The sequence below is a fragment of the Trichosurus vulpecula genome, chromosome 9 (assembly GCF_011100635.1).
Source record: "Trichosurus vulpecula isolate mTriVul1 chromosome 9, mTriVul1.pri, whole genome shotgun sequence".
NCBI classification, from domain to species: domain Eukaryota; kingdom Metazoa; phylum Chordata; class Mammalia; order Diprotodontia; family Phalangeridae; genus Trichosurus; species Trichosurus vulpecula.
Genome location: NC_050581.1, coordinates 48985764 through 49012893, shown reverse-complemented (window position 1 = coordinate 49012893; position 27130 = coordinate 48985764). Strand labels below are relative to the sequence as shown.

Here is a 27130-nt window from a genome sequence, read left to right as displayed (position 1 = left end):
ACCCAAAGGGCGAGAAAAGATATGCGGGAATTCCCCACTGAACTTTGCACAATCGAGTTCTATGGTTCCTGCTGGAGCTGTGCACACACACCCCCTACACGAAAAAGTTGCATTGTTCCAGTCGAAGCCACGCTCTTGCACGCACACTCCTTACACACACAAGTTTTGTCCCAGCACACACACACACACAAGAGTTCTATTGTCCCAGTTGGAGTTGCGCGAAGGCACACCCCCCCTCCCCACAATTCTATTTCCCAGTTGGAGCCGTACTCGCGCACACATACCCCCTACACCTACCTACACACACACACACACAGACACACACAACACACTCACACTCTCACACTCTCACTCTCTCACTCTCTCTCTCTCTCCCCCTCACCCTCTAGTCATCTCTTATTGGCCGGATGCCAAAAAACGTTTCGGAAAGCCTTCCAGCCATTGGCTTGGCGCCTCCCCGGACCCTCACCTCGGGGGTGGGCGGGCCGAGTGCGGGGCGGAGAGCTAGGTGACCGACCCTGCACGCTTCTTTTTCCCTGGAAGTTCCTCCGTGAGATTAGCGCTTTCCGTGCGCGCCCGCCGGCCGCCTCCCGAGGGAGAAGGGCTTAGGCTTCTGGAGGAGCAGGAGGGCGACCGCCCGGGGCGGCTGCGACGGCGTCCCAGTTCCGCGCGGTACGTTGGGGCTCGGCGGAGGCTCGCCTCCTTGCGCCGGCCGGCCGTTTGGAACGGCGAGTTCGGAGCGTTGGTCGGCGGTTGGCCGGCCCCTGGCCGCGGGCGCGCCTGGTCTCTCGCGGGACGTTCGCAGGGGGCGGGCGGGCGTCCCGGCGCGCGCTGCCCTGTCCCGGCTCTCGACTGCTCCGTGCTTTTTCATCGGCCAAGGGTCCCGGGGGGAGTCGGGGAGAACTCCACCGGGACCGGCGGAAATAGACTTTGAAAGGGAGAGAGGGAATGGCCGCCCCCACGGGGCCGGCGACTCCTCGAGGGCGGGGCCAGGTGCGCTCCCTCGGCGTTTCTGCTCCTGTGAGGGAGCGGAAAACGGGGCCGAGCTTCCTGGGCATGCCTCGGGACTCGGGCTTTGCGTGGCCGTTCTGGGCAGGCGGCAGCGCTGATTGCGGCACCCAGACCTCAGCTGCGCTCTTCCCGGCACCTCCCCTCCCTCCACCCCCAGCTTTCGGCTCAGACCTTAGAGCAAAAGCAGGTGCGTGGGGTTGGACTCCCCAGACACGGGCGGGCGTGGACCTCGAGCTGTGTAACCCGCTTTTTAACATCCACCCAACCGTGAGTGCTTCCCAAGCCACGACTCGGATGCATGGAGGGAGGGAGGGAAGGAGGGAGAAGGGGGGAAACCTGTCGTTTGTAAAGTGGTGACAAGTAAAATGTTGAACTTTTCAAGAACGTCTCTTTTTCATAGGTGAAATGGACCCCCCCGTGTCTTTTTCCCGAGAATGTTTTCCAAACAGCTCTCCCGGAATTTTAGGAGCTTGCTCCCCGAAGAAGGCAGGGTCCTGCTTTCAGAGTTGGAAGGGACCTCAGTGGCCACCTAGTCCAACCAACCTGAAAAAGAATTCGCCGCAACATCCCCAAACAAGTAGCCCATCCAGCCCTTTACTCTAGACCCCCGTTGAGGGGGAGCCCAGCTTTCTTCAAGGCAGCCCGCTTTGCTTTTGGAAGTCTGATCGTTAGGAGATAAAGATTTCTTTATGTCGAGCCTAAAATTACCTTTTTGCAACTTCTACCCATTCCTCCTTATTTTGAGTGCAGGGGCCAAAGAGCAAATCTTATACTTCTTCCCAAGTGACAGGCCATCACGTACCTTTCTATCCCATTGCCAGATCTCTTCCTCTGCAGGCAAAATATCCAGATCTCCTTCGATTGATCCTTAAAAGGCCTTTCAACTGAGACAATTCCTAGGAGAGAAACCCTGCTCATCTCCAGGGCCTCAGTTAGGAAAGAAACCCTGTGCTGTAAGTTACCTTCTACTGCTTAGTACCAGTCTGTGAGCAAACGTTCTGTTTTGAAAATAGGTACTTCCCAAATTTGTCTCTATCATCAAAGGTTTTGGTTGTTTTTTTTTTAAAGTACTACAGGTGAAAACAATAAAGAAATACAAATCTGCATATTATATGCGACAAAAGTTGAAATAATTTATATAGCAAGAATCAAATATTTCACTTTTGGTGTACAAAAAAAAATCTAGAGATGGATATACAAAAGAAATAGAAATGCCCATCCTCAAGGAACTTATAAGAAATCTAGGTGAGGAAATGAAAGCCATTTCTTAAACTAGTTTTGTTTTTAATAAATATTGCTGGAAACTATTTCCACGACCGCTTTTCTTATGTGTTTTCCACTTTGTTCATGAAACTCAAAGAATGGGGGATGCTGTCAAGGAGTATGTGCTGATTTATTTTATCACATCCCTTTTTCCTGGAATCAACAATTTTCTGCTACTGTAATTACAAAGGATTTCTTCATTTCTTATCTCTATTGCCATGCCACTGTGGCATTATTCTACGTGACTCAAACGTACTATAATGCGTGATTTAAAAAAACTTCTTTCTTTGCGGACCAAAAAAAATTCCAGTTACATTACTTATAATAGAGAATTTTTCCATGACTAGATAAATATTTGTAGAGCTAATAAGCCAGGTGGAGCTAAGAAATATTTTCATTATCCTTTTTCTGTTATGCTAGTGTTATTGTGTAGAAGGAGCACTGGTAAGAATCTGAAGTCCAGGAACCTACATTCAAATTTTAGCTCTAATAGTTACGATCTTGGTGGTCTTAGGCAAGTCAGCTTTCCTGCACTTCAGTTTCCTCATTTGTAAAATGAGGTGCTTGAATTAGATGGTTTTTGAGGTCCCTTCCAGTTCTAGATCTAACTTCATGTTCAATGAAGATGGTGATCTAAAAAAAAGTAATGAAAATGAAAACTGGGTAATAGGTATTGAAGAAAACCTAAGAAGAAAGCTTACGTCAAGAAAACTTTGGAATACCATACCCAAGCAATGGAATGGAAGCATAGTGGGTTGATTTCAAATAAAAAAATATATTTTTCATATACTTAAATAGCCCATTCAAAAAACATTCATTCAGTAATTTCCCTAAGCTCCCCTCCTATTTGCCTCCCCCAAAAACGTGTCAGGGTCAGTCTTTGACTTGGACACCAGGTGCCCTACTCTAACCAGGGGAGCCTAATTTAGCCATTTGTCAAATGAGGCTCACCTACTTCCACCTGTAGGCCTTTGGATTGACTCCTACCCCAGTAGGTTTTGAAGTCTTGTTAATGGTTACCACCTTGCTTGATTTCTCTGGCCATACTTTGACTACTTGTCCTAATGACTTCAAACGTCTGGCCTAAATTCTGATCACCAGTTTCTGGACAACTTTGTAGGGCTTACATTCTTACCTTCATTCAGTTTTTTTCTTGGCTTCTCCGGTTTGGACTTAGTCCCTTTCATCACAGCCCGTTCTCCCAATATGAGGAAAATGAGTTGAAATGTGTGAGATTACGCACTAAGGCTATGCGTAAATATACAAGAAATAACCGAATCGAATATTAATTACTAACCTGTGAGTTCACTTTCTTGCTACTGAATGGTTTAAGGTTATTCAAATTTTATTTTTAAAAATTAGTTTGTTATAATTTGAGTTCTGAGTTGCCTTCCTTCCTCTCACCTCCGCATTAGAGAAGGCCAGTATTTGAGATAGCTATCTATGTGGAACCGTACGATAATACATACTTTATGGAGGTGGATAGCATTTTCCTTCATTAAGTTGTTTGGAGATGATTTGAATGATCCTCTTAATCAGAATAGCTTAGTTATTTACAGTTACTCTTTGAAAAATATTGCTATTACTGTATACATAACATTCTCTTGGTTCTGCTTGTTTCACTCTGCTTTATTTCATGTAGGTTTTCCATATTTTTCTAAAAACCAACCTGCTTGTCATTTCTTGCAGCACAGTAGTATTCTGTCACTATCATATAACACAGCTTACTCAGCCATTCCCCAGTTGATGGGCATCCCCTCAATTTCCAATTCCTTGCTGCCACAAAGAGAGCTACTGTAAATAGATCATACACGTTCTTTTACTTTTCCCCTTATCACCTTGGGAAATAGACCTAACGGTGGTATTGCGGGGTCAAAGGGTATACATAGTTTTATAAATTTTGGGGCATAATTCCAAAGGTGCTCTTCAGAATGGTTGGATTAGGCCACAGTTCTACAAACAGGGTATTCGTGTCCCAGTTTTTGTACATTCCTCCCAACGTGTCATTTTCCCCTTCTGTCATCTGCCAATCTGATAGGTGTGAGACGGTATGTCAGAGTTGTTTTAATGTACATTTCTCCAATCAATAATGATTTAGAGCATTTTTTCATATTACTATATATAGCTTTGATTTTTATATCCTTCGACATTTATCAATGGGGAAATTTTTCCTTCTTATAAATTAGACTCATTTCACTATATATTTGAGATATAAGGCCGTTATCCAAGAAGCTGACTATAAAAGGTTTTCCCACATTTTCTGCTTTCCTTCTGATTTGGCTACATTGGCTTCATTTGTACAAAAACTTAAAAAATTTAATATAAATCAAAATTATCTATTTTATATCCCATGACATTCTCTATCTCGTGATTATTCATAAATTCTCTTCTTCGTGAATCTGATAGGTAATATGTTCCATGCTCCCCCAATTTACTTACGATATCTATTTTTGTGTCTGGGTCGTGTATCCATTTTGACCTTATCTTGGTAAAATAGTGTAAGATTTTGGTCTATACCTAGTTTCTGCAAGACTGCTTTCCAATTTTCCCAGCAGTTTTTACCAAATACTGAAATCTTATCCAAAAAGCTTAAATCTTTGCATTTATCAAACATGAAGTTACCATAATCATTTACTACTTTGTATTGTATACCTACCCTATTCCACTGAAACATCATTCTGTTTCTTAGCCAGTGCCAGATAGTTTTGATAATTACTGCCTTATACTACAGTTACCTCTTTCGTTTACTTTTTTTCATTAATTGCTTTGATATTCTTGACTTTTTATTCTTCCAAATAAATTTTATTATTTTTTCTGGCCCAATAAAATAATTTTTGGTAGGTTAATTGGAATGGCACTGAATAAGTAGAGTAGTTTAAGTAGAATTGTCACTTTTGTTATTGACTCTCCTATTCACAATTAAATTTCTCTGATTACTTAAATCTGACTATTTGTATAAAAATGTTTTATAATTATGTTCATATAATTCCTGGGTTTGTCTTGGCAGTTATACTCCCAAGTATTTTATATTGTCTAGAGTTATTTTAAATGAAAATATCTCTATCTCTTTTTGCGGAGCTTTGTTGGCTATATATAGAAATTATGATATATGTGGATTTATTTTAAATATCCTACAACTTTGCTAAAATTCTTCATTGTTTTGACTGATTTATTAGTTGAATCTCTAGGATTTTCCATGTATAGCATCATATTTATAAAAAGATTTTTATTTCCTCATTGCCCATTCTGATTCCTACAATTTCTTTTTCTCTTATTGCTATTGCTAGCATTTCTAGTACAGCATTTAATAATGGCACTGGTATTGGGCATCTTTGTTTCACTCTTGATGTTTTTGGGAAGGCTTCTAGCATATATCCCTGTTAGAGATAATGCTTGCTGATGATTTGGGGTAGGTGCTATGGTGGGATTCCCCAGGTTCGCACTGGTTCTACCAGGCCTAATTTTAGGTTGAGTTCTGCGAACCCGTTGGGTTGTTAGCAAGGGCAGGGGCAGGGCCTATGCCCGCCATGTCATAGAGAACCGGTTGTTAATTTATTTGAATCCCACCACTGAGTAGATGCTTCTTATTTTAAGAAAAATTGATCTATAATTTTCTTTCTCTGTTTTTGCTCTTCCTGGTTTAGGTCTTGGGTAGGTATTTGTTTTATAAGAGGAGTTTAGTAGGATTCCTTCTTTGCCTATTACTCCACATAATTTATTTAATATTGGAATTAGTCAGTCTTTAAATGTTTGATAGAATTCACCTGTGAATCCATCTGGTCCTGATGCTTTTTTCTTAAGTAGATCATTTATGGCCTGTTCAATTTCTTTTTCTAAAATAGGTTGATTTAAATATTCTGTTTCCTTTTCTGTTAATCCGTGCAGTTCATATTTTTGTGAGTATTCATTTCACTAAAATAGTTCAATTTATTGGCATATAATTGTATCCCCAAGGCAATAATAACAATATAGATGATAATTGTCAAAAATACCCATGTGGTTCTGTATGGCAAAATATGAGAGACTCTCCCCATATAAGGTAGACGAAGTAAACCATTTATTCAGACAACAGAGAACCATATCCCATAAGCCATCTGTCCAATTCATCACAGCAGCAAAGAATTCGATACAAAATATTATAGTATGGAGCCTCACAATCCCCAAACCTCTCCACCCCCTACTGGGGCCTTCCCACAAAACAAGCAAACATACAGCACAGCACATCTGTTCTTTCCCTTAGATGTCATAACTGCCATAACTGCTTTCCTGTGACACAGCTTCCTTTTCCTCTCCGCAAGCTCCTCCCACCACATGTAATTTAGGCTTCCTGTGAGAGTAAGCAGGTCACATGGCCTACTAATAGGTGGGAAAGATCTTCAAATCTGAATTGCTATTACAATAATTGGGCAAAATAACTTAATAATTGCTTTAATTTCTTCATTGATGGTGAATTCATCCTTTGTGATTTGGTTTTATTCTCTTTTAATCACATTAACCAATGGTTTGTCTATTTTATTTCTTTTTTTTTTAAACCAGCTCCTAATTTTATTAATTCAAATGTTTTTGTTACATTCAGTTTTATTAATTTCTCATTTAATTTTCAAGATTTTCATTTTGGTGTTTAATTGGGGGTTTTTAATTTGTTCTTTTGTAGTTTTTTTTTATTGTCTACCCAATTCATTGAGCTGTTCTTTCTCTAGTTTATTGACGTAAGCATTAAAAGTTATAAAATTTCCTCTTATTACTGCTTTAGTTGTATTCCATTAAGTTTTGATATGTTCTCTCATCATCATTCTCATTAATAAAATTATTGTTTCTGAGATTTGTTCTTTGACTCTCATTCTTTAGGATTAGGTTATTTGGTTTCTAATTAGTTTTTAATCTATTTCCATGGTTTGTTAACTGTAATTTTTATTGCATTATGATCAGAAAAGGATGAATGTAATATTTCTGCTTTTCTGTGTTTGACTCTAAGGTTTTTATGCCCTAATCCATTTTTATAAAGGTAACTTGTACCACCGAGAAAAAGGGGCATATTCCTTTCTATTCCCATCCAGTTCTCTCTAGTTTATCTAAGATTCCATTCATCTCCTTGACTTCTTATTTATTTTTTGATTAGATTTATTTAGTTCTGAGAGGAGATCTCTGCTATTATAGTTCTGCTATTTCCACCTGTAATTAATTTACTTTTTCCTTTGTAAATTTGCATACTATAGCATTTGGTGCATATTACTTCATTATCTAGTTTTTAACACAGTATAATTTCCTTGCTTATCTCTTAATTAAATTTGTTTTAGCTTTAACTTTGAGATTATGATAGCTGAAACAAACTTCTATTCCAGCACTTTATTTTTACTCTGTGTGTATCTCTCATTTTTAACTGTGTTTCTTCTAAATAATATATTGTTGGGCTCTGGGTTTTGATCCATTTTTCCTATCCTTTTCTGTTTTGTGGGTGAGTTCATCTCATTCACATTCAAAGTTATAATCACTAGTTGTACATTGCCACCTATTTTTTCCCACTGTCCATTCTCTCTCTTATTTTGCCCTGTCTCTCTTTGGAAGTTTAATTTACTTCTGAGCACTGCCTCCCTAATCTGCACACCCTTCTAGAGTCCCTTCCTTATCCTATCCCTTCACCCTCCTGTTTCTCTGTAAGTTAAGAAGACTTTTATACCAAACTAGATGTATACATTATTTCTTCTTTAACCCAGTACTGATGAGAATAAGGTTCTCACACTACCTGTCCTCCCCATCCTTTTCTCTGCTGTAAAAGTTCTTCCATTTATGCCTCTTTTTTATGAGATCATTTGCTCCGTTTTACCTCTCCCTACCTCAAATTGTATTTCAAATGCAGGAGTGGAGTTCATATTAGGCTGTGTATACTCATATAAGACATTAATACATGCCCATTTTGTTTTGCACCAGCAAGTCCAGAACTTGTCCCTGTATAATGTCTTACCTGAGACTGTCTTGTATAACTCACTTGCTAGGGTACCCTTATTACCTTGTCCGTCCATGGTAGAGCAAAGTAAAAGGAGCTGGGATTTGGAGAAAATAGCATCTTGTTTTGGCCCCAGAGTAGAAGAAGGGGAAATGGCAGACCCTGACACTAGGCAGAATTTTGAAGAAAAAATTGTCCTTGGTGCTCTCCTTTTCTGACTTCCTTTTTTTTAATAATATTTTTCCTGCAGTTACATGACAAAATTTTCAGCATTCATTTTTACAAGATTTTGAGTTCCAAATGCTCCCTCCCTTCCCTCAACTCCCCTCTTCTGAAAATGGTGAGCAATTTGATATAGTTTATCCATGTGTTATCATGTAAAAATATTTCCATATTTGTGACAGTTATGAAAGAAAAAGATCAAAAGGAAAAACAATCATGAGAAAGAATAAATTTAAGTGAAAAAAGCATGCTTCAATCTACATTCAGTCTTATCAGATCTTTATCTAGATATGAATAGTATTTTCCCTTCATGATTCCTTTGTACTTGCCTTGGATCATTGTGTTGTTGAGAAGAGCTGAGTTATTAAAAATTGATCATCACACAATATTGCTGACACTGTACAATGTTTTCCTGGTTCTGCTCATTTCACTTTTCACCTGTTCGGATAAGTCTTTCCAGGTTTTTCTGAAATCTGCCCATTCGTTATTTCTTATTGCCCAATAGTATCGTTACATTCACATACCACAGCTTGTTCAAACCATTCCCCAATTGATAAGCATTCCCTCAGTTTCCAATATTTGGCCACCATGAAAGGGCTGCTATAAATATTTTTGCACTTGTAGGTCCTTTTCCCTTTTTTACGATCTGTTTGGGATATCGACCTAGTAGTGGTATTGCTGGATCAAAGGATATGCACATTTTGTCACTCTTTGAGCAGAGTTCCAAATTACTCTCCATAGTGGTTGGATCAATTCACAACTCCATCAGCAATGTATTAGTAACCCCATTTTCCCACATTCTCTCCAATGTTTTTCTCTTTTGTCATATTAGCCAATCTGATAGATGTGAGGTGGTACCTCAGAGTTGTTTTTAATTTGCATTTCTCTAATCAAAAGTGATTTAGAGCACTTCTTCATATGCCTATAGTTTTGATTTCTTCATCTGAAAATTTCCTTTTCATATCCTTTGGCCATTTATCAGTTGGGAAATTACTTGTGTTCTCATAAATTTGACTTAGTTCTCTATATATTTGAGAAATGAGGCCTTTATCAGAGACACTTGCTGTAAAGATTCTTTCCCAGCTTTCTGCTTTCTTTCTAATCTTGGCGGCATTGGTTTTGTTTGTACAGAAGCTTTTTAATTTAATCAAGATTATTTTACATTTTGTAATGCTTTCTATCTCTCGTTTGATCAAAAATTCTTCCCTTCCCCATAGGTCTAACAGGTAGAGTGTTCTTTCCTCTTCTAATTTGCTTATGGTGTCACCCCTTATGTCTAAATCATGCCAAATGTCTATCGTATCTAACTCTTCTAATATTCTATTTACCTTCTTAGTTTCTTTCTTGTTTATTTCTTGGTTGGATTTATTGAGTTCTGAGAGGGGATAGTTGAGGTCCCCCACTAAATATATTTGTGTCTGTTTCTTCCTCTGATTCACTTAACTTCTTAAGAGTTTGGATGCTATGTCACTTGCTGTATATATGTTACTATTGATATTGTTTCATTGTCTATGGTACTTTTTAGCAAGATGTAGTTTCCTTCTTTATCTCTTTTAATTAGATCTATTTTTCTTATACTTTATCTGAGATCAGGATTGCTACTCCTGCTTATTTTTTACTTAAGCTGAAGCCTAATAGATTCTGCTCCAGCACCTTACCTTTATTCTGTCTGTGTCTCTTTGCTTCAAGAATATTTCTTGTAAAGAACATATTGTAGGATTGTGGTTTTTAATCCATCCTTCTATCTGCTTCCATTTTATGGGAGACTTCATACCATTCATATTCACAGTTGTGATTATTACCTATGTATTTCCCTCCATCTTATTCTTCCTCCTGTTTGTCCTGTCTCTCTTTTCTGCTTTTCCTCTTCACCAGTGTGTTGCTTCTGTCTACCACTTTGCTTGATCTGCCCTTCCTTCTGTCATTCCCCACTCCACCTCCCCCTTTACTTGATCTCCTCTCTTCCTACTTCCCTGTTGGTTAAGATAGATTGGTGTATTCAGCTGATTCTGATGATTCCCTTTTAGCCAGTACTGATGAGAGTAGAGTTTAAGCGATGCTCTGCACCTACCTTCCCATCTTCCCCTCCACTATAATAGGTCTTTCCCACCTCTTCCTGTTACATGATTTACCCCATTCTACCTGTCACTTTTTTTTCTGCAGCCAGTGTACTCCTCTTTCTCATCTCTCAAGTTTTTTATGTCATTCCCTCAAATTTACCTTATACCTGTATCATCTGTCTATATTCCCTCTAATTATATTATTAGTGATGCAACTTTTAAGAATTACAAGTATCATCTTCCTGTGGAGGGATGTAAATAGTTTAGCTCTATTGAAATTCCTCATGTTTTCTTTTCCCTTTTTTGCTTGTTTATGCTTCTGTTGGGTCTTGATATTGGAAGTCAAGTTTTTGGTTTAATTCTGGTCTTCTCCTTATGAAATCTTGAAGTCCTTCTATTTCGTTTTTTCCTTCAAGAATTACACTTAATTTTGCCAGGTAAGTGATTCTTGGTTGTAGTCCTAGCTCCTTTGCCTTCTGGAATATCATGTTCCATCACCTCTGATCCTTTAATATTGCAGCTGCCAAGTCCTGTGTAATCCTGATTGTGACTCCCCGATATTTGAATTATTTCTTTCCAGCTACTTGTATTTTTGCCTTGACCTGATAGTTTCCTTGGAGTTTTTATTTTGGGATCCCTTTCCTGAGGTGATTGGTGGATTCTTTCAATGCCTATTTTGCCCTCTAGTGCTAGGATATCAGGGCAATTTTCCTTGATAATTTCTTGAAAGATGCTGTGCAAATCTTCCTTTTGATTATAGCTTTCAGGTAGTCCAATAATTCAATATTTTCTCTCCTGGATCTGTTTTTTGGTCAGTTGTTTTTCCAATGAGGTGTTTTACATTTTCGCCTATGTTTTCATTCTTTTGAATTTGTTTGATTCTTGATGTCCCATAAAGTCATTAGCTTCCACTTGCCCAGTTCTCACTTTCAGGTGTTGTTTTCCTCAGTTAGCTTTTACATTTTCTTTTCCATTTGGCCAGTTGTACTCCTTGAGGAATTGTTTTCTTCAGTTGATTTTTGTTTCTCCCTTTCCATTTGGTCAGTTCTGTTTTTTAAGCAGTTTTCCAAATTGTTGAGTTTTTTTTTCATAATTCTCTTGCATCACTCTCAATTCTTTCTCCAGTTTTTCTTCTATGTCTCTTACGATTTTTAAGTTCCTTTTTGAGCTCTTCCAAGAGTTGTTTCTGGGCTTAAGATTACTTCCCATTTTTCTTGGGGGTTTCCCCCTGTAGCTGTTTTGACATTGTTATCCTAGTCTGAGTTTGTGCCTTGGTATCATCATAATAACTTTATGTGTTCAGATCCTTTATTGTTTTTGTTTTTTTTTTTGCTGTTCATCTGTTTTTTTGGGAGGGGAGTGTATTGGCAATCAAAATGGGCTCTTAGCACTTAATCCAACCAAGTGCCCTTGAAGAGTTTGGCCTTTATTTCCTTGATTAAGTTACGAGTCCTTGACAACCCCCTTGTCTCAAGGGAAAGCCTAGTTTACATGGGTTTGAGTGACATGTTTGTGACATCTGAGACTTTTAGACCACGTGGGTTTAAGTCACATTTTTGACCATTTTAGGTCACATGGGTGAGTCGCATGTGTGACTCACCCTTGACCCTGAAAAAGATATAAAATCAGAGGTTGGCTTTCTCTTTTTTTGGGAGCTCTGACCCATGGCAGGAGTGCCTCGTGACTCTGGGACAGTCGTTGTTATGAACTCCCTGGCTGACCTGAGATGTTGGTAACTATGAATTGTATCTGGTCTGTCTTTTGATGTTTGTAATTTGTTTGTATTTGCTCTGAAGTTCAGGGTGCTGGCTTTTTCCCCTGAACTAAATGAATGGTATTTGTATGCTGGATTAAAGTGAGATTGTCAACCCCTTAACGTTGCTTTCCTTGGTAAAGCAGATCAAAAGAACCTGGGCTTGCAGCGTTCTGTGAGCTGGTTGTTGTTGGTTTTTTACCCCCACAGCAGCTGCTAGCCGAACTGTTGAAACAAATGGCGTAGTCAGTAGGATCTGTATTTTAAAAGGAAAGTATGTTGTTTTGGGGTCCTGGGGTGGCTGAATGTTTGCCAGTTTTTGGATTGCTCTTTGTACTTGGGGTGGCTATGGATCTATGGAGCCCCAGGAGCAACAAAAGCCTGAAGGAAAACATACTTGTGGAAGTGGGAGATAATCCCTCCTTCCCTCTCCCCACGGTATTAGCACTCTGGAAGAGACAGGGCTGGAGCAAAGGCTGTGGGAGAAAAAGCCCACACATGGGGGAGAGTTGGATGGCCAGAGTGAGGGCTTGAGCTGATAAGCCTGGCCCCGGAGGACTGTGCTGAAAGGGTGAATGTTTTGAGACTATATTGTATTCGGAGTTTTAAAAAAAGAGCAAAGAATTGCCTTCATAGAGACTTGAGAGAAAAAGCAGAGAATAGCCTTCATGCAGATTTGGCGGGAGCAGCTGGTGAGGAGAGAGAAAAAGCTGATGGTGGCTGGCTACATACTAACCCAGAAGGAGTGGAGGACTGCTTGCATGAGAACTTTGGAAAGCTGAGCTGCCTTGGAGATTGCAAAAACTTCAACTTAAACCCACATGGTCTAAAAGCCTCTGATGTCACAAACATGTCACTCAGACCCATATAAATTAGGCTTTCCCTTGAGGCAAGGAGGTCATCAAGGACTCTTAATTTAATCAAGGAAATGAAGGGCAAACTCTTCAAGGGCACTTGGTTGTATTAAGTGCTAAGAGCCCATTTGATTGCCAATACACTGGAGGTGCTTTTTCCTTTCTTTTAAATTTGAGCTCTTCTTCCAGGGTGGAAGGGGAACTGTCTCAGGTTTCTTGTGCTAGTGGCTGCAGGCCCTGGCTTTTTACCTGGGGTTACCCTTAACTCCTCCAAAGTTTCCCACTTAAACATCTCCTTCCTCTCTACATGCTACAGACATTTCCATTCTTCAGAAGTAAACTTAAGTCTTTACCTCCCTTAATTCTTTAGTGTTAAAAAGCAACTTGATTAAATAGAATGGTGTAAGACAAAGATCACTGTACTGAGAGTTAGAATTGGTTCTGCTACTAACTAGCTAATTGATGGTAAGCATGTCTGAAGTGCTAAGTGGTATTACACTGGATGGAGTAGAGGCCTTGGAGTCAAAAATATCTGAGTTTACCTATTGTTTCAAAGGTGTATTTATTACATTGGGTGAGTCTCTTCATCTCTGAACCTCAGTTTCCTTATCTGTAAAATGGGTATAAAAATAACCTTGTAAGGATCAAATAAGAACATTTCCATGAGTGAAGTATTTGGTAAACTTTAAAATACTATATTAACATTGGAATTTAAGAATACTTTGAAGGACCAAGCTGCATAAATTGATAGGGTGAATTTCTTTTTATTCATAAGACAAACAAAGTAGAGATACCAGGATAAAAATTTTTATTTCAAAGAAAAATTAAATTTTTTTTATCAATAGACACAGCCGCCCCTTTTAATGTTAATGCTAGCTAATAATAATATAATGATGATGCACTATCCTCTTGGGGCTTCATTTTTCTCAACTACGAAGGGAAGGTGTTTAACTAGTGATTTTGAGGGTCCCTACAGCCCTAAGATCTTATTCCTAACTCCTCCTCCTTTGGCTTTTCCCAGCTACTTCCAGTTCTCTCATATGGGCTTATTTGATCTTTTAAATCATTGTCTAACTGATGAGGAATTCAGTAATATGGAAAAAGATATAAATTGTATTATTCAACCTAATACCCTAGCCCAGGGAAGGGGAAGAGCAAAAGAACATTCGTGGCACCTACTTTTCTTTCTGGTATGATTTTGTCTCTTCAAGTACACTAGCAAAAATTTTTGAAATAGATGGTTTTGGGGTCTTTCTACCTCCCTTGGCATTAATTCCTAATTTTACTATACTTATGTGAATCTGTTATTATTATACCAGTGTAGCATATGGAATGTGCATCTGTTATCTTTCATTCTTGCTGTATGACTAGTATATCTCCTTTTTTTGGTCATATACTTCTGATACTTTTATGTTTCATACAATTCTTCATTAGTAGTACACTGTAGGATATTTATATTCATCATACATGTTTTTCCATTATCGTTTGGGTGACCCATAATTTTCTTCAAAGCTGTTTCACCACCATTCACCAGAAGAATGTTGGATTTTTTAAAATGAGGTTTTGTTTCAGGGAAAAGTTTGGAATCATTAAAAGTAATGTGCAATTTCTCAAATGTAAGCCTACATATTCCCTCCTATGTTACCCTGGACCCAGATAGTTGCACATCTTCATTGTCCAAGATTTTCATACTGATATATAATAGCTCTGTGAGTTGTCCAACCAACTATCTATCTGTCTATCTATTGTATCTATCAACATATAGTGATAAGCATCCTTCATCTACTTTTTTTCTTTGTATGGATAGTGAAGCCAAATTCTTTTACGTGATTTTGGAGTTTATTTAGGAACTCTTACTAGTGTCCTAGTGCTTGATAGAACGGATAGAATGTCATTTTCATATAGTAGCTAGAAGATCTTACCATCTATAGGGGATCCCTCTTCCATTTGGACTCTACTGGACATCATTCATGACAGTGGCAAACACTTTTGATGAATAAACCTCTCTTCCTGTTTTAGAAGGCTGTTCACTTGTGATTTCTATTACATCTTTTGACAAATGTTGAATGATTTTAATATGCAAAGTGTAGCTTTTTGAAGAGCCTTTGATGATGCAGCATTTTCCCTACTGAATCAAAATTTTTTTTGTCAGCAAACTTAAGAGTCTTATTTCTCTGCAGATCAATGAACTGTTTGACTGTATAAATGTCATCTCTTCTAGAATATCATTTGCAAAAATCTGCTTCTTCCCTTCTCAGACTTTCATTAAAGATAGATTTTCCCCATAAATATTTTTGTGTAGTGGGAAAGTAATTGTATGGGTTAGTAGTTATAGACATTTTCTTGATTACCTTTCATTAACAAGGTTTGGAATTTTTTCTGGTTTTATTACTCTTCTCTTTTATCCCTCTTGAGAGTCAGCCCCTCAATGCATATTAAATTGTTTCATCTTCAATATAGATCATCTCCTCTATATAAACTTGCTGTGGTATAGCTCCTCTTTTTTTTTTTAAGTGCTGTTTATACTTTCTTGTGCCTTACATTGGGGATTCTAATGTTAGAGTTCTAATGTGGTGGTTCCAGTGTCATGATGAAGAAAACAGCTATAAAAAGCCTTAGCATATCTTTTCCATTTTTCATATTTGTTATCTTTCCAGTTTTACCTTTAAGTGCTCTTAAGCAAATTTTGCTTTATTGGTCTCTCATCAGGCTTTCCATAAGCTTATTTTTCTGTCCACAATGCTGGTTTTTGAAGTAATATTGATCATAGTCTAATTTGACCCATTTTTCATGTCTTAGGAAGTTCATGTTCTAACCTCATTGTTTTTTGCCTGCCATATCTCTCTTCACAATGTATAAAATGTTTTCCTGGTTCTGCTTACTTTGGGCAGTACCAGTTTGTGCAAGTCTTCTCAAGTTTCTCTGAAACTGTCTCTTTTATCATTTCCTTTGGCACAATGGTAGTGCCAAATAGTTCCCATACATCTTTGGCCATCTCTAACCTGCTGCAACCATATGGATAAGGACACATCCTTTCTGTTGTGGACCCTGTTGCTCTACCTTTTCCACACATGAACCTTGAGGACTATAACCTCATGATTCCTGGGGAAATCATTGATTGATATATTTTCTTCAAATTAGTTATGAACTGCCTTTTACCACAGTTGTATCATTCTGTGAGTAATTCTGGCTTTGCCTATTGAAGCCTCCATGGGGGTCATTTCAAGTAGGGTAGTTAAGATATATAAATGTAAATAACATCAAAAATGAAATTATTAAAAACAGGAAAGGATGTAATTTAATCTACAGTGGTTGTCCTTGAGGCAAATGCTATTTGTAAACATCCCACAGTCATTTTTTAAAAAATTAACAAGTATTTATTTTTTCTCCCCCCTAACCCCCCAAAAGGGAACATTAAATATGCATTGACATTATCAAAAAATATGACTCATGGGGCAGCTAGGTGGCGCAATGAGTAGAGCACTGGCCCTGGAGTCAGGAGGACCTGAGTTCAAATTCAGCCTCAGACACTTCACACATGTACTAGCTGTGTGACCTTGGGCAAGTCACTTAACCCCAATTGCCCTGCCAAAAGCAAAAAAAAAAAATGACTCATTTTGCATTTTGAATGTATCACCTCTTTGTTAGTACCTGGATAGCATACTTCATCATCGATTCCTTGGAATCACAGTTGATCATTGCATTAATAGGAGTTTTAAATCTTAAAAAGTTGTTGCCTTTACAGTCTTGTTATTGTATCAGTTTTTCTCTTGGTTCATTTCACTCTGCATCAGTTTGTACAAGTTGTCCCAGGTTTCCTTGAAACTGTCCTTTTCATTACCTTTTATAGCATAGTAGTGTTCGGTTACATTCTTACATCATACCTTGTTTTATATCATAACAATTGATGGTTACCTTCTCAGTTTCCTATGTTTAGCCACTATAAAAAAATGCTGCTAAAAATAATTTTGATAACTATAGGTCCTATTCTTCTTTCCTTTATCTCTGGGGTATAAGGCCTGTCATTAATATCACTGAGTCAAAGAATATGTTCAGTTATAACTTTTTAGGTATAGTTCCTGATTGCTTTCTACAGTGACTGGACCAGTTTGCCATTCTACCAACAGCGCATTAATAAGCCTTGTTTTCCCTTAGCCTCTCCCACATTTTTCATATTCTTTGTTTTGTGTTAACTTTTACAATCTGGTGGTACCTCAGTGATTTTAATTTGTATTTCTCTAATTATTACTGATTTGGAGCATTTTTTCATATGGTTATTGATAACCTGGTTTATTCCTTTGAAAACTTCCTGTTCATCTCCTTTGACCATTAACAGTTGGGAAATGGCTCTTATTTTTATGAATTTGAATCAATTCTTTGTACATGGGTGTTAGAATATGAGGCAAATGAGGATCATCAGAAATTAGCACACCTAATTTGAGTAAAGATCAATCAAACAGAGCCAGCAATACCAAAGTTCTGTGGGTATTAACAAGGAACTAGGTGAATAATCACAAATTTTGTTTTTCAGTTTAGGTTTAAAGGTGTGATGGGCAGAAAGCTTACGGTGGAAAGTATGGATGTAGGAAATGATTTTGGCCATTTTGACTGGAAGTGGGAGTGTTGAGTGGAATCTCTCATGGATGGGGAGTCAGCTCTTTTATTGGAACCTTTTAATGAGGATATAGTTGCCTGATCAAAGATCATAGACAGGACCTTCCTGATGGGGAGAGGAGGCTTCCTTGATATGTGTAGAATTAGAGCTTACAAATTTAGCTATTGTAGTGCAATATTCTTATATAGAGATCATTAGATCCAAATGTCAGTTGTGACAGTTATATTGGAAGGATTTAGAGGGTATTTCATGACAGTCTCAAAGTGTGGAAGCCTTAAAGTTTCAGAAGGTGCATTTCAGATATGCATTTCTATCAGAGAGGATGTCTAACCAACTCAGCCTTGTCTGAAATAGTCTGCATACAGACCAGCTGTTTTTTTTAAATATCCTGATTGGTACTCTCATTGTTGCCACTGTTCTGTGGATACTTAGAGCAGCATAAACTGTCTGGAGCAATTGACCCCTGAAGTAATAAGCCAGGTCTTTATCATGCTGACCAAATCCAAAACATGGGATGACTTCATAGAACAGTTCCTTGGCTACTATAGCGGCATCATCTTTCCAAGAGAATATTTCAGGTTATCTACTACACAGAGGAAGATCATAAGATATTTATATCTCTTGACTGGAGAGAAGATTAATAAAATCTTTTTGGAGGTAGGAGAAGGACCAAATGTTCATGGTTATAAAGTACAATTCTGTTGGAATAGTTTCCCAGGTAGATGTACCAGGCAGAGCAGATTATTTTTTTCCCTGCAAGGGATGACAAACCGTGGGCATAGCAACATTTTTTTAATGTTACTAAGCATTTCTTTGGCACTATGGAACCAAGTGAATAAGAAATGCCAGCATAGGTAAGAAAGAATGAGGAGTCATTGGGAGGCTGTGAGGGAGTTTCTAGAGCAAATTAGAGTAAAAGCACCCAATCTGGACTAAAGTTCTTTCTTGGTCTTCAGTGTGTCATCCTGGAATAAATTAAGAAAAGAAAGAATTAGAAAGAGAGACAATGGAGAAATTGAGACCCCAAAGGAGGATAAAGCACCAGAGATAATGGGAACTTTTGGCACAGAATCAGCACATAGATTTCATGTAATGACATCAGTGCCAGTCATATAGGGCCTACACCAAGGGACTAAAATCACATAAGGCAAGAGAATGGCAGAAGTAATTTGCTTATGAGAGGGGCCAGAGGAGATAAAAGTCTTTGCAGCTATATGGAAGCGTAGTGTTTCTGTATTAAGCCTGGTGTTTCTATATTAAACTAAAGGCATGATAGATACCAAAGGCATAACAGCTGTCAGGATAGATTGCAACTGATTGACTAGAGGCCAAGGTACAAGCATGTATTAGTGCAGAAAGTTCTGTAGCTTGTATATTAGCCATAACAATGTGGTACAAGATTCAATAACAGTGGAGCCAGCACTCTGTTGCATCGCCCATTCTTGGATCTGGGTCTCAGTCCCAGGGCAAGAAGGAGCACTAGCACACCAGAGTTTTTGGCCTCAGCTGGGATTCTGGACACAGTTCCAGGGCAGAAAAGAGTGCTTATGGTCGCTGACAGAGCACAGGCCAGGAGATTGGTAAGCATATCTCTTCCTAGATTACCACCTTGGAAGAACTGAAAACTTACAAGTCCCCAAAATTATCTCTGAAAACAACTGCACAAAAAAGCTGAAGCTTGGGAAAAGTGCTCTCTCCACCAAAGGGGCAGAGTACAACTTTAACATAAAGTTACAAGTCAAGAAATGGGCTGCAAAAATGAGCAAACAGCAGAAAAAGATCTTGACAATAGAAAATTACTATGGTGATAGGGAAGATCAAAACACAAACTGAGAAGACAATGCAGTCAAAACTGTTTACATCTAAAGCCTCAAATTAAAATATGAATTGTTCTCAGGACATGGAAGAGCTCAGAAAGGATTTTAAAAATCAAGTAAGAGAGGTAGAAGAAAAATTAGGAAGAGAAATGAGAGTGAGGCAAGAAAAATTATGAAAAAGGGTCAACAACTTGGTAAAAAAGTCCTACAAAATACTGAAGATAACACCTTAAAAAACAGAATAGGCCAAATGATAAAAGAGGCACAAAAATCCAATGAAGAGAAGAATGCTTTGAAAAGCAGAATTGACCAAATGGAAAGATGTACAAAAATTCACCAACGAGAAGAACCCCTTAAAAAGCAGAATTGGCCAAAGGGGAAAAGATATACAGAAATTTACTGAAGAAAAGAACTTCTTAAAAAGTAGAATTGGCCAAATGGAAAAGGAAGTACAAAAGCTAACTAAAGAAAATAATCCCTTAAAAATTAGAATTGGGCAGGTGGGAGCAAATGACTCCATGAGAGATCAAGAAACATTAAAACAAAATCAAAAGAATGAAATATAGAAGAAAATGTGAAATATCTCATTGGAAAAACAATTGACCTGGAAAATAGATGATCCAGGAGAGATAATTTAAGAATTATTGGACTACCTGAAAGCTGTGATTAAAAAAGGGAGCGTAAACATCATCTCTCAAGAAGTTATTGAGGAATACTGTCCTGATATTCTAGAACCAGAAGGTAATATAGAAACTGAAAGAATCCACCTCTTGAAAGAGATCCCAAAATGAAAACTTCTAGGAATATTATAACCAATGTTCAGAGTTCCCAAGTTGAGAAAATGATGCAAGCAGCCAAAAAGAAACAATTAGAATATCATGGAGCCGCAGTCAAGCTAACACAAGATTTAGCAGTTTCTACATTAAAGGATTGAAGGCCTTGGAATAGGATATTCTGGACGACAAAAGAGCTAGGATGACAACCAAGAATCACCTACCTAGCAAAACTGAGTATAGTCCTTCAAGGGAAAAATTGGATATTCAGCAAAATAGAGGACTTTCATGCATTCCTAATGAAAAGACCAGAGCTGAATAGAAATCTGACTTTCAAATACAAAACTTAGAAGCATTGAAAGGTAAATAGGAAAAAGAAATCATACGGGATTCAGTAAGGTTAAACTATTTACATTCTAAATGGGAAAATAATACTTATAACTCCTAAAACCTTTCTCATTACTAGGACAATTAGAAAGAATATACATAGACAAAGGGCATAATTGTGAGTTGAATATGATGGGATCTTTATTTTTAAAAAAAACAAGGAGTGAGAAAGAGGAATGTACTGAGAGAAGGGGAAAGTGGTTTGGTCTTATATTGGTGTAGGTGGGCATGAACAGCATGAGGAACTCCCATGTCAAAGGAGTACTGTAAGACTGCCTTTGTTGTCCTGTTCACAAGCAAGACTGCAACTGCAAATCTTTTGGAGGCATGGAGGAAAAGCTACAGGATGCAGGAGAAATAAACTCAGGAAGGCTTTTGATTAAGGTGACTTTCCAAAGGTCTGGTGAGCCAAATGTGGTGAGCAGCTAGGTGATACAATGGATAGAGGATTGGACTTGGAGTCAGGAAGACCTGCATTCAAATTCTCCATCAGGCCCTTACTTAGCTGTGAAAGAAGTAATCTATAGTTAAAATTATCCTGCTGATTTGTTTTAGCATATAAAGACTTAATTTAAATAGCTTTCAGATTAAGAGATATGTAATCCCTATATTAAGGTATATAATCATTAGAATCAGAGGTTAAGTTCTTCATTTTTGCAGAGTTAAGCTCTGAGCCAGCACAAGCATTTCCTTATTTCCTAAGTCAGAGTCACCGTTTGTGGTCAGCCAAGCTAAATTCTTGACCATTTTTACCGCAGAAACGTGTACTCCAGGAATAGGGTCAAGGAACTATCTGCAGTCAAGTGTTTTGGTGAACTGAAAAATTAAGGACCCACTGCCTATAGAAATTCATAGTTTCTAGGAACCCCCATAACTGTTTTTTAGTACATGGTGTAGGCAAATGAACAATAATTTGTGTGTGATCTGTGCTCATGATCTTAAGACCTTGTGACATTACGTGACAAAGATAGGTAACCTGAGTTCGGCATCATTGAAGTTAGATTTGGAGGCTTTATGTCCCAGAACGGCCTGATGGTACATGAGAAAAACAGTTGCCAATACAACTCTCTGGTAGTATGTAAGCAGTGAAGATTTCACAATGATACCTGTTTCTGTGATAATGTTTTGAGAATCTTGGTTCAGCATCTGGTTTTACAAAGGCTCTCACAAAACCATTTGTGGATACTGAGTCCAAATTATCTGGGTAGTATCATGAGTGGATTTACAATAACTGAGGAGATAAAGTCCTAGCAGTGCAATTTATTAGCGAATCATGCATAACAAGTTGGGTCCAGGGCCCCCAGCAGGCACAAAGACCCTGAATATAGATTGTGTACACATTTTTATACATTAGAGGAAAAAAACAGGCTATGAACAGGACATAAGACTTGAGTAAGCTCATTCTTTATTAGAAGAAAGATTTGAGACTTTCTCAGATGGAAGGGGGAGAGCAAACAAATACAGTTCCCTGAAATCAAGTGATTACTGGAAAACAAAACTGAAATCTCAAAATGAAAGTTATTCACAAGATGGAGTCAGTTTGACTCTCACAGTAGAACTAACCTGAAAGGAAAACATACTGCGTTTGGGTGAACAGGAATAGAAAAGAAAGCATTAGATCAATGCAAGTGAAATATTTGCAGTGGAAGGTATGGCAGAGAGAACTATGGCTGGGAGTAGAACTGCCAGATAATTGTGAAAAACAGTTATTAATAGTACTCAATTCTTGTATATATCTATAAAAGAGAATTATCAGGGTGAATCTTAACAGGTTTCAATACAGGCAAATATGAATTTTATGTGGTGAGTACAAGCTCTGTCAAAAGAAGCATACTTTGGGCTGTATTCCTGGACCTATGGTTTTCTCAGCCTTTTGTGAAAGAAGACATTGGATAGTGGAGGGAGGGAGCATCCCAGGTTTTACCTTGAGAGAGACTAGGCTAGTGTTTTTCAGAAAGCCTGAATCTTTTAAGTCTTTTAGACCAAAATAAATCCTAGACCTAGTTCAGCTATAACTGTTGGAACAAAGAGATGGCTTTGGTCAGGGTTGGTTCTTCAGAGGCAAAGACGTTAAAATTAAGTTACTTAACCACAAAAAGGAATGTTTAGGTAAAGCAAGTAAGGTACCTTTAGGATTAGATACTGTTGTAGCATATTGTTTGCACAAGAGATTCCTTCCCAGTAGGTTCAGACCAAGAATGGGATGTTGTAAAATAGACAGACATTCAGATGTAACAGCAGATGTAAAGGCCTCTACTTGAACTAAGATAGGAAAAGCAAGAGAGATGATAGCATGTGGATTTCCCCTGAGTGTACACAGGCCACACCTCGTCTGACATGGCTGCAACCCAGGGTACAACTCAGAGGAAATCACTGAATGACTTCAGTAACAATTAGGACATTTCTCAGGATCTGTTAGACATAAGTAACTTCATTCTGTTTTTTAGCTTCCATTTCAGGCCCTTAAGTTTCATTTCTTGAGTTAGGTTTCAATTTATCATAGTCACATAAGGCCCTTCAAACTTGTTTCCCCATTAGAAAGTCCTTGTGTCTCAACCAATCGGAAGTTGATAGATGTAACCTTATGTCTTGTTTGCTATGTCTTTAAGAATGTGTAAATATCCTAATGAAACCCTAGGTCCTCATGCTGAGAGCCTTGGACCTGATTTGTTTCTCAGTGGTATGCCTTGCTGAATATATCATCTGGATGCAACTCTGTCCCTCTTGTTTTCCTGTAACAGGTCTCAGACGCCACAGCAGAAATGCAGGGCACAGGAATAGCTAGCTAAGTGCAGCCAAAATATCAAGGCCTTGGAATTCCATCTCTTTTCTTCAACGAGTCTGTGTGGATTGAGATAATACTCACTTTTTTAATGTCCAGGCTCATGGCAGTAATAACAATACCTACCATTTCTGTAGTGCTGTAAGGTTTTACAAAGTGCTTTAAATAGGGTATTTCATTTGATTCTCAAAACTCTGAGGTACATTCTGTTGCTATGTGTATTTTACAGATGAGGAAACTGAGTTTAGGAGAGGTTTAGTGACTTGCTCAGATTTAAATGACTAGTAAATGTCTTAGGTAGGAGTCAGGCTAAGGTCTTCCTTTAAAAATTGTTTTTCTATTTCCAGTTAACAAAAATTCATTTTCTCTCCCTTACACCTTCCCCCCTCCACATTGGAAAAGGAAAAAAAAAATAAAATCAAAATCCTTGTTAAAACTAACTATGCATAGTTGAGCAAAACAAATTCCTATGTTGGCTTTGTTTAAAAATATCCTTGAGTCTATCACCTTTCTCTAAGGAAGTGAGTAGCATGTTTCATTAGTGGTCCTATGGAATTATTGTTGGGCATTACATTTTTCATAGCCCTTTAGTCTTTCAAAGTTGTTTTTCTTTACACTGTTGTTTTTATCATATAAATTATTCTGTTGTCAAACTCAGATCTTCCTGACTCCATGCCCAGTGGTCTGATGTACTATACCACCTACTGATACTGGAATTATAGGAGGCTAGATATGAGTTTTGAGAATTATGTCAAGATTTGAGGGTATCTCTCATGAAAGTCTTGTCATTTTGAATTTGTGGAGCCATAAGTTTAGCCTGGGCAAAACGTGTTTTCTTCCACTTACTTATTGTAAAAATGCGCTGCTTCTGCACTGACCTTGGTGGTAACCTTTGATTCCCACTCAGTGACAGTACTCTGATCCTCCTTAGAAAGAGCCCCTCGTAGGCTCTGATTGTTTTTGTAAGCATTTACACCTTGGAAATTAGCAAATACTACAAATCATAGCTTGATTTATTATTTTGTTCATTCTCTATACTTAAGAAAGTGATGGAGCTAAAGTTAATGCAGATTAAACTTCTTTTTCCAGAGAGGCCCCATCGATTCAGAGTGGAACATCCACTAAGACTACATTCGAGAGCCACTGCCATGCATGTTGGAAGCCCTTGTTAGTTTGGCAGTACTTGGTCATTGAGCAGGAAGATTAGAAATAGTTGGCTTACATCTGCCCAAATGGATTGGTATACAACAAAAATTTGTTCCAATTAATTTTTTTAAATTCACTTTGGTTTTCAGTTTTTAGGAATGGAACTTAGACCAGGTGATGATATCTGAAGGCAACTAGATCACATGGACTAAAGTGATTTCTTCTCCTGACATTTCTCTTCTCTCTTCTCTTCCCCTCCCCTCCAAGGTGAGAGTATTGCCAGAGAAATATATACTTATGGGACTTCATTGAAATTGAGAGCACCAGACAGTCTCGGTTACTTACGGGTTGGCTTATTTTCTTAGGACCCATTTCAGTGGGGTACCTTGGGGAGTCATTGTCACAGTTGACTACTTAGCAATTTGGGACTTCTCTAAAGTCACTCATATCTCTTGGGCTCAAGGTGCAATGCATTATAGGGGAGAATGCTGGCTCCAGCTGGGGGATCAGAGCAGTTGGGATCCAGAGGTCCAATAGATCCTCATTTCATGAAGTAGAAGCCACAGAGTTTTGGAGGTGCTGTACATACATGGAACTCTACTGAAGTAGATCGGAATGTTTGGATCTTAGCTTGTGATTGTTCCCTGTTAGCTTGAAAGTTAGAATCGATTCATTGCTACTGCTTTTTTTTTTTTTTCCATTTCCACCTTCTCCAGAAACCACAATTCTGTCTGTTAAGAGTGATATATTTCCAGATTCTCACAGGAGTGTTTAGATTTCAAAACCAAATGATTCATTAGATGTTATTTTTTTTTTGGAAGGGGGAAGGCAAGGCATTTGGGGTTAAGTGACTTGCCCAGAGTCACACAGCTAGTAAGTGTCAAGAGTCTGAGGGCAGATTTGAACTCAGGTCCTCCTGACTCCAGGGCTGGTCCTCTATTCACTGTGCCCCCTAGCTGTCCCTAAATGATTCATTAGAGCAGCAGTTCTCAAAACTCTTTGATCCCAGGACTCCTTTACATTCTTAAAAATTGTTGAGGATTCCCCCAAAGAACTTTTGTCTATATGGGTTAAATCCTTTGATATTTACTATATTAGAAATTAAAACATCTTAGTAGTATTATGAAATGTTTTGACCTTGCAGACTAGAGTCCCTGGATTATATTTTGAGAATAGCTACAGGAGAGGGAAACTGAAGGCACAGGTCATCTCAAGAATAAAGATTCCATTTGGTCAATAATCTAGTGGAATGAGGCCCATACTGATTACACATAAAATTTTCTAGTCTTCTTTGGGAAATAGGGGTGTGAAAACCTACAGGTGCTTTCTCCCTTATAGTCTCAATAAGAGCTCAGCAGAAAGAGGCTTAACCATGTAGTGCTACTAGATTATTCCTTATAAGTTCAATAAATTGGGTTCTTGACAGGCCATATCCATGAGAAAGTACCAAGATGGGAGAAATTTGCAAAAGCTGTACTCACCAGTGTTCTGCCTGCTGGGATTCCTGGCTTTGTGTCCTGAATTCCATTTCTGACAATAGACCATTAGAGTAAAATGTTCCAGCACCAGGCATCAAATAAAAGACACAGTGCATCATTGCGTACATTTATGGGAGAACAGAACATAGACTTGCATTTCTCCTCATTCATGGGGCGTATAGATTCTTATGGATAGTTACATAACTATACATAGGAAACCCGATGGTTTGGTTACGATATGTTTGCTCATCAGATCTTTGTGAAAATGCAATAGTTTCCTAGAACTTTTATTATCTATTCTGGGTATCTATTTGGATTGCTTAAGGGCAGTGCAATTTTTAGCTTCATAACAAAAATTTTCAAAGAAAGTATTTCAGCAAAACAAACATGTATCAACTGATTCTGACATTACAGTAGCAGTGTCTAAAATTGGCAGAGTTCAGCACTGTCCAGTTCTCTGGTCCTAAGAATATGACTCTAAGTCACTTGGTGAATTTCCTTATGGACCCCAGGGGCCAGGTAGGCCACTTAAAAGATAGTGATGTAGCTGCTGCAGAAAAGGATCAAAAGTGCACATAAACTTTATAAAAAGCAGCTCTCCTTATAGGCTGGTTGGCAATTCGTGGGTTTTTTTTTTAAAGGGCCAGTATACATTATTCATTTTTCTTATCTTTACACTTTGGTCATGAAAGACCTTATAGAAAAAGTGCACATTTGTGATAGGGAAGGACCATCCATCTTAACATTTGTTGTTGTGCCTACCGCATCTGGACATACCATCTACTAACCTTGCATTCATTCTATGAGAGTTAACATTTATTTAGTGCTTTAAGGTTTGCAAAGTACTTTATATACTATATCTCATTTGAGTGATGGTATATTTCCTTTTAATGAGTAAAAAATCAGTTCTTTAACAAAGGTGACCTCAAGAACATTATTGCTTCAGAGTCCTAACAATATGTTATTGATGGTACTGTTAAAATTCAGTTGATTAGAAAAGAGTATGCTGGTAGCCTGGTTCATAT

At 38.2% G+C, this 27130-nt stretch overlaps 1 protein-coding gene across 3 annotated transcripts in view; it reads left to right on the top strand.

Annotated features, from left to right (window-relative positions):
- Nucleotides 1-27130, top strand: part of ATF7IP2 (activating transcription factor 7 interacting protein 2) — a 98601-nt gene that overhangs the window by 7587 nt on the left and 63884 nt on the right. For 2 of the 3 annotated variants that reach the window (XM_036738822.1, XM_036738823.1), the window contains exon 1: nt 535-672. The exons of the other annotated variant lie outside the window; for it this stretch is intronic. The gene's annotated coding sequence lies outside the window, so the exon portion shown is untranslated. Of the gene's footprint in view, nt 1-534; nt 673-27130 lie in introns of those variants that run through there. 3 annotated transcript variants of the gene reach the window in all.